This window comes from Lygodium microphyllum, chromosome 2, assembly GCF_053477565.2.
Source record: "Lygodium microphyllum isolate KBCC chromosome 2, Lygodium_microphyllum_v1.1.10, whole genome shotgun sequence".
In the NCBI taxonomy this organism is placed as follows: Eukaryota; Viridiplantae; Streptophyta; class Polypodiopsida; order Schizaeales; family Lygodiaceae; genus Lygodium; species Lygodium microphyllum.
The window spans coordinates 6,970,358-6,977,894 of NC_141136.1; positions in this window are offsets into that span (position 1 = coordinate 6,970,358).

A 7,537-nucleotide genomic window follows, 5' to 3' on the forward strand; every position below is an offset into this window, starting at 1 on the left:
GCAGCCATAGCAATGACTGCTCTTACGGTTGCCATCCTTGCAACCGGACTGAATGTTTCTTCATAGTCAATGCCATATGTTTGTGCATACCCCTTGACTACTAATCTTGCCTTGTATCTGTTCACAGAACCATCAGCATTGTGCTTCACCTTATAAACCCACTTACAGCCAATTGCATTCTTACCTTTAGGCAAAGGTACCAATTCCCATGTAGCATTTGCTTCCAAGGCATCCATTTCTTCATCCATGGCTTTCTCCCATTTTTCTTTTCCCATGGCTTCCTCAAAAGAAGTGGGTTCTGGTTCCTGTATCACTTTAACCATATATGCATAGTGAATGGCTGTAAATCCATCATATTTCAGCCTATCCACAGGATACCTAGCTCTCGTAGACCTGCGCAAAGTAGGTTCACTCCCAGGTGCTCTCAAAACATCCCTGGTCTTCCTTACTCCAGGTGTAACAATAGAAGGAATACCCAACTCATCATCAATGCTCTGTTCTGAGCCACTGGATTCACCATCCACATAAGAGTGACCTGCATTCACATCAAACATGGGCTGATCAACCTTCTCTTTTCCTTTTCGTGATACCTGCATACCACTATCTGCATTGCTTTGAGAAGATTCTCCTTATCTCAATCTGCCTGTCCATGGCGAAGAATGTGAACCACTGCTAGAGGACGCTCCAGGTCCACTAATATTTTGTGACTGCTGCTGTGAATTCTGTGCAGCATTACCATTTTGTGCATCTACATCATCAATCACATTTACTGGTTTATACCAGCTACTCATCTCATCAAAAACAACATCTCTGCTCACTGTAAACTTACGAGTAGAAGGGTTATAGCATCTATACCCTTTTTGCTGTAGAGAGTAACCAATAAAGATGCACTTCTCAGCTTTTGGATCCAACTTGGATCTCAACTCATCTGGCACATGTACATAGGCAATGCAACCAAAAATTTTCAAATGAGAAATATCTGGTTTCCTACCAGTATACCTCTCCTCTGGAGTCACCCCATGTATTGCTGCAGTGGGAGTCCTGTTCATTATATAGACTGCTGTAGCAACTGCTTCAGCCCAATAAAAATCTGGCAGGTCTTTTTCATTAAGCATGGCACGAGATACCTCTCCAATATGCCTGTTTTTTCTTTCTGCAATTCCATTTTGCTGTGGGGTGTGACTGCATGAATATTGCTGCTTTATGCCATGCTCCTGCAGGAACCTTGCAAACTCATTTGAGAGGTACTCTCCCCCTCCATCTGACCTTAGGCATTTTACTTGCAGGCCTGTTTCTTTTTCAACCATCGCTTTAAGAGTTTTAAAATGCCCAAAAACTTCACTTTTCTTTTTCATAAAATACACCCAAACTTTTCTGCTATAGTCATCAATAAAACTGACAAAATAATGACAGCCTCCAAGAGATGCAGCTTTAGTAGTCCACACATCAGAGTGGATTAATTCCAATGGCTTCTCACTCTCTTGAACATGTCTAGGAAATGGTTTCCTTGCCTGTTTTCCAAACTGACAGGCTTCACATACCTTATGCATTTCTGCAACCTTGAATTTGGGCAATCCTGCAACAATATTTTGGGCCTGCATTGATTTAAGTCGCTGTACATTAACATGACCAATGCGTTTATGCCAGATATCAATATCTGCAACTACGCCGGTCCCATGTGCAAACATTGCTGCACTCAATTCAGACATGTCTGCATCCAATGTAAACATTCTACCCTTCTTCTTTCCTTTTGCTATCAAGCGACCTTTATTTTTCATATCCTCAACAAAGCATCCATGAGGATTAAATCTGACCTGCAAGCCCTGCTCAACCATTTGACCAACTGAAACCAGATTCTTGGTAATATTCGGGACATGAAATACATCGGACAGGTATTTCTTTTTCCCACCCTGCATAGACAAGGGAATTTTTCCAATCTGCACAATAGGATGTGCAGTATCATCACCAGTCTCCACAAATCCTGGTTTTTCCATTTTCCTTGCATTCTCCATCCATTCTGCATGACCTGTCATGTGGTTTGATGCACCTGAGTCAACATACCATACATCATTGCTTTCTTCTGCACTTGTCATAGAATTGTTCATGTGCTACACCATGAACAAATGCTCATTTCTGTCATCACCCTGTCTACTAGAAGATGCATAATTCCCTTGTTGCAGTTTTCCATTCATGATGTCATTCTGCTTTTTATAGCAGTCTTTAGCCATATGACCCATTTTACCACAGTAGTAGCATTCAACATTACTGTTTGCATTTTGGCCTCTTTGCCATCCACCACGACCTCTTTGGCTCCCCCTGCCTCTAGAGTTACCACGTCCTCCTCCATAGGACTGGTTTTTTTGAGTTTGCTGCATATTCTGATTTCTGCCACGGCCTCCAAATCGGCCTCCTCTACCTCTGCCTCTACCTCTTCCAGCATTTGAGTAGAAGACAGCTTCTTTTGAAGTTCCTCCTGAAGAAGATGCACCACCATTTCTCTGTTCCTCAGAAATTAGAAGAGCAATTAACTCCTCAAAATCAGGAAATCTTTCACGAACTGAAATGGATGTCCGAAACTGTGCATAATCCTTTCCTAGACCATTCAAGGTCACGGAAACTAAATCATCATCTTCCACTGGCGACCCAATGGAAGCAAGTGCATCTGCAATCTTCTTCACCTTCATGTGGTAGTCGTTGATGCTCATACTTTCTCTTTGCACATTATGCAACTCTTGCTTGAGCTGCATTTTCCTGGCTTGCGTATTTGTGCTATACATTTTTGACAAAGTATCCCATGCCTCCTTTGGCGTACTTGCATCCTGAATATGCACAATCATAGAGTCTGAAATACTGATAGACAGCCAATACATAACTTTCCTGGCTCTCTCATGCCATGTTTTAAATGCCTGCATTTGTTGTTGATTGGGAACATCAGGAAGAACTGGTTCTTCTTCATTTCCTGCAACAAATTCCCAATATCCTTTTCCCATAAGGAAATTCGTCATTCTAAACTTCCATGCCTGGAAGTTGTTCTTGTCAAGCTTTTCAGTGACAATCTGTGAAAGAGAATCAGATGCCATTACAGAAGACTGCAAAAAATTCTGTCACTGCAAAAACCACAGCTTCACCCTCACAAGGGAAAATCTGCAAAACTGGCGAAAGTGGTATTTGACCACACAGTCACTTCCTAGTGACGATTTTGCATCAACAGGCAACAGGGATGATTCTGTAACTCCCAATGTCTCTGCGCACAAGCATACAATGCAATTTTTACAGTAACTATTCACCGACCTGTAGAACGGTGGCTGCACAGCATAAAACTGGACCTTTTCCTGAGTGCGTGCAGAAAACTTCCGCCTCTAAAACAGGCCCCGAAATGGCCTCAAATCAAAAAAACAAGGTCGCCGAGGGCTAAAGCCCTCGCCCGCAGCATATACTGTCCTCTTGCTTCACCGCGAAGGGCGTCTCAACCTGAGACAATGCACTCCTGCAATTTCCGGCTGTGCTACCTGCAGAGATCTGCTCCCAAAACAGAAAATGAAAGCAACACTGCTCCTCTTACCAGACCACCGCGAGCTTGGCTTGCTTTCTTGAGCTCCTTACCACGAACAAGGCTCTGATACCATGTCAAGATTGTGGGAGAGAAGGAAGGAGTCTCGCTTGAAGCTTTCTTGCTTGCACAATGGGGGAAGACACACAAGGGTGGAGGCTGAAAACAGTTTTCCTCTTCTTAGTTGTGTAAGCCAAAAGAACTCTAGTACAAAGAAATAGAAGAACCCTATATATGGGTCTCAAACCAAACTCAACTAACTAAGGTGGCATACTAACTGAGCCACGAACTAGAGTAGATAAGGATAGCTATCATGTAGCTATTATTCATGGGCGGTGTACCAACCGCGTCTGCAACTGACAAGTCGGTGACATAAATATACAACGGTCACCCTGGCGTATCACGAGTGGAGCTCGATATCTCAACATGGCTTTCAGCTTCTCAATCTTTCCATCCTAAGATCCCACCTACCCCTATTTGCCCTCAGATCCCACCTACCCCTGGTTGCCCTCAGTCTCCTGCCATGGAATCTAAACAATCTAGTGCAGAGACAGTGTCTTCTCCTGCCCAAAGTCAGCTTCATCTTGTACTGTCCTACCCTAGAACAACTACTAAGTTTCCAACCACCCTTGGAGCCCCTATTCAACAAACAAAGCAACCTGGACCCTCCTATCCCCATGGAGAATAAGAATCTTCCAAGCCGAAGAGAAAGAGAAAGTCTAGTTTTTTTTATGTTCAGAAATGTTTTAGTGAGATAAGGAAGGCACAAGGAGCTACACAGCATGTGATTCCAAAGACAATATTTATTAGGATTGTCAAAGATATTTCTTTTAGATTATCAAGGGTGTCCAATGAAGTTGGCATGCAAAAAAAATGGTAGCTTGCAGCCATTCTTTGCCTTCAGGAGGCTGCTGAAGACTTCGTTATTGATTTTATGAATGATGCTTACATTGTTGCTGCCCACACTCATAGAATGACTTTGATGAACAAAGACTTTAGTATGGTTAGCAAAATCAGGTATAGGTTTGACAAGGTATTGAGGCCTTTGCCCACTACTGATAAAAAAGCATTTGAGATCCTTAACGTTCCTCCAAAATTGTCTAGGAGAGCGAAATGGCCAGTGATTGAGGACGTGGCACATTTACACCCTGCAAAGACCATCTCCGAACAAGTGTCTGCCTATCAAGAACCTAAAGAAGTCACCCATCAAGAACGACCACAAGAGACTATAGAGTTAGAGGATGAATTTTGCAAGAGAAAAATGGATGTCCTTGGTCCTGTCAATCTAAAGAGAATGGATGAGGTATACGGGCAAATGGTTGTGAATGTCTCTTGCACTTCTTCAAAAGACTATCTTAGTATTTCCCCTGAGGACAAAGGAATGTTTGTTAAGAAAGATATTCAGTTGTCAGATTCTGTAGTCTTTTGTTGCATAAGGTAAGGATTTTTGGCTCAAATTTTTTTAATTGAATGATAGTGTTGTTTTGTTCATTGCAATTGACATTCATTTGGTTTTGCTTTTGGTTTTAGGGCGTTGATTTCTTCTCTTAGCCAAGAAATCTCTAAAACTATATTTATCGTTGATGCACTGTTATTAGTGGACTTGTTTTCAAAATCTCCTTCAAACCTAGAATTATTTTTCAGATCGTTTGATCCAATTACAAACTACCATATTTTTTTTCCTTACATTGAAAGGTATGCGATTTTGCAAAGGGTTTAATGTATACTTCTTTATAGTATGCATTTCTTACTAACATTTTACTTTGCAGAGGACATTGGAGCTTAATATATATTGATATTTTCACTCGAGAAATTATCCTTATGAACTCTCTGAGGGGTATCCACGGTCAAGCAAAAATGTGCGTTGAATACAAATCCTCACTTTTTGGTTTATTGTTTATTTTATTTATTGTACTTTTTTTATAACATGTTTCCATTGACAGTGCTGGGAGGTTGGTGGTAACCTTTTTGGATACTATATATGAGGATATTGCTGATCCTCAAAAACCATATAGTTTTCTCTTACAAGAAGCACCCTTACAAAATGATGCGTATTCTTGTGGATGGAGAGTAATTTCAAATTTTTGTAGGACAATAGATTCAAAGATTCTCAAGATAGATGGGGTTAATGTAAGTATCTTTTACATTCTATTTTGAGCAACGTTATTAGATTTTGAGCAACAACGGTATTATCAATTTCTTTGTTTTTACTCCCTACAAGTACGAATTATCACTCGCCTTACAAACTTATTACAATTTCCCTTGCAGTTCAAAGATTACCCTGATTCATACAGATGGTGGATAAGAGAGAGATGTATTGAGTTAATTTTGGATAGGGCAATCACATAATTCCTCCACATAATTCCTTAACTAAGAGTAAGGCAAAAGGCCCTATCCAAAATTAACTAATTCCTTAACATCTCCTCCACATAATTCCTTAACTAAGAGGAGAGCCGGACTCTCCTCCACATAATTCCTTAACTAAGAGTAAGGCAAAAGGCAAGTCATCTGGAAAGACAAGTAAGGCAAGCTCCACAAAGACAGAAATGCCAACACTTTCTCGTCCGTCTTCTCATCTACCCCCTCAAGAGAAGAGGGCCCCTGTCCAAGTTAAATTCTTCAACCAACCAAAAAAAAGCCACTGCAACAGCAAGATCTATCTTTTCAAAAAGTGACGAAGAAGTTACAATGATGAAAGAAGACAAATAGATACAAGTGGCAAGATCTTTGTATATCTACACTTCAATTTTGTAACTCTTCATTCAATGAAAAGCTTTTTGTCCAATGTAATGTTTTCAATTTTATGGCTCGAAGCTTACAATTAAAGGAGGCAAGCAACTCATACAAGAGAAAAATCGTTTAGCTCTTTTCCCTACTACTTTACCGTTTACTTTGAACTTATATTCTGGGGATGTACAGTCTAGCATCTCCAAGGTATCCCTTACATCTTTAAGATTGAAGGGCATGCAATCTGTATCTGAATCCAAGGAAATCCACATGCCTATTTTAAGTTTATATCTCCTATAATCAAAACCCAAAGCAAGAGTTTGTCGTGCTATATTATAACACAGAGACAAGAATTGGGGGCATACAATACACCTCATGGTGTCGCCCTTATGGTCAACATCTCTAGATTTCCAAAGCTTCCCTATAATGTTTTCTAGTTCTGCGCTTGCGAAATTTCTACTAAGCCAAGATACTTTTGTTCTCTATAAGTTTGTTATTTTGAAGCAACCCACAAAGATATGTAAGGGGATAAACCATGACAGGCGTATTCTTCTTGAGATCCTTCCAGCTATCATGGACTTTTGAATATCTTGACATATTTTGAATTTAAAACTATGCATGGTTGCCTTATCAGGAACCTCCCAAATAAGAGAGGAGAGACTTGGCAATGGAAAATCCTCGATATTTCCATATATACCCTCTTTATATGGAACCACATATTGTGCATAATATATATAAAAAATTCTCTCACTGAAAGAACTGACGGTCTCATCAGCATATATGATGTCCAAAAATGCCTTATGAATTACATTCAAAATTCCACTCAAACTCTCCACATGTTACCATTCAATACTTGTTGATGGAAATATATCTACAACGAAGAATTCCAAATTAATACTTGCTTAAATTTTTTTAAAAATCAAATATGTCATCAACTTAAGACTTACAATGTGTTTGCTGGCAAACACATTCATTAGGAGATAAGTGCATATCCCTGGCCATGTAAACATGTTGCACTTTAACTAACCACCCTTCATGCGTAATTTTGAAAGCAATGATACACCCTTTCCAATGATGTTTTATATCCTCTCTTTTTCTTCTTTTGACCTTGTGAGAGCCTTTGCAAGAGGGAAACATGGTCACCCAATCGTTTATGCAAAAGGTTTTGGGCTCCTATTTTCCGTCTACTCCTTTGCCATAGATAGTGCACGAGTTTACTAAACGAGACTGGAGCCTTTTGGAAGCCATACTTAGATTGAA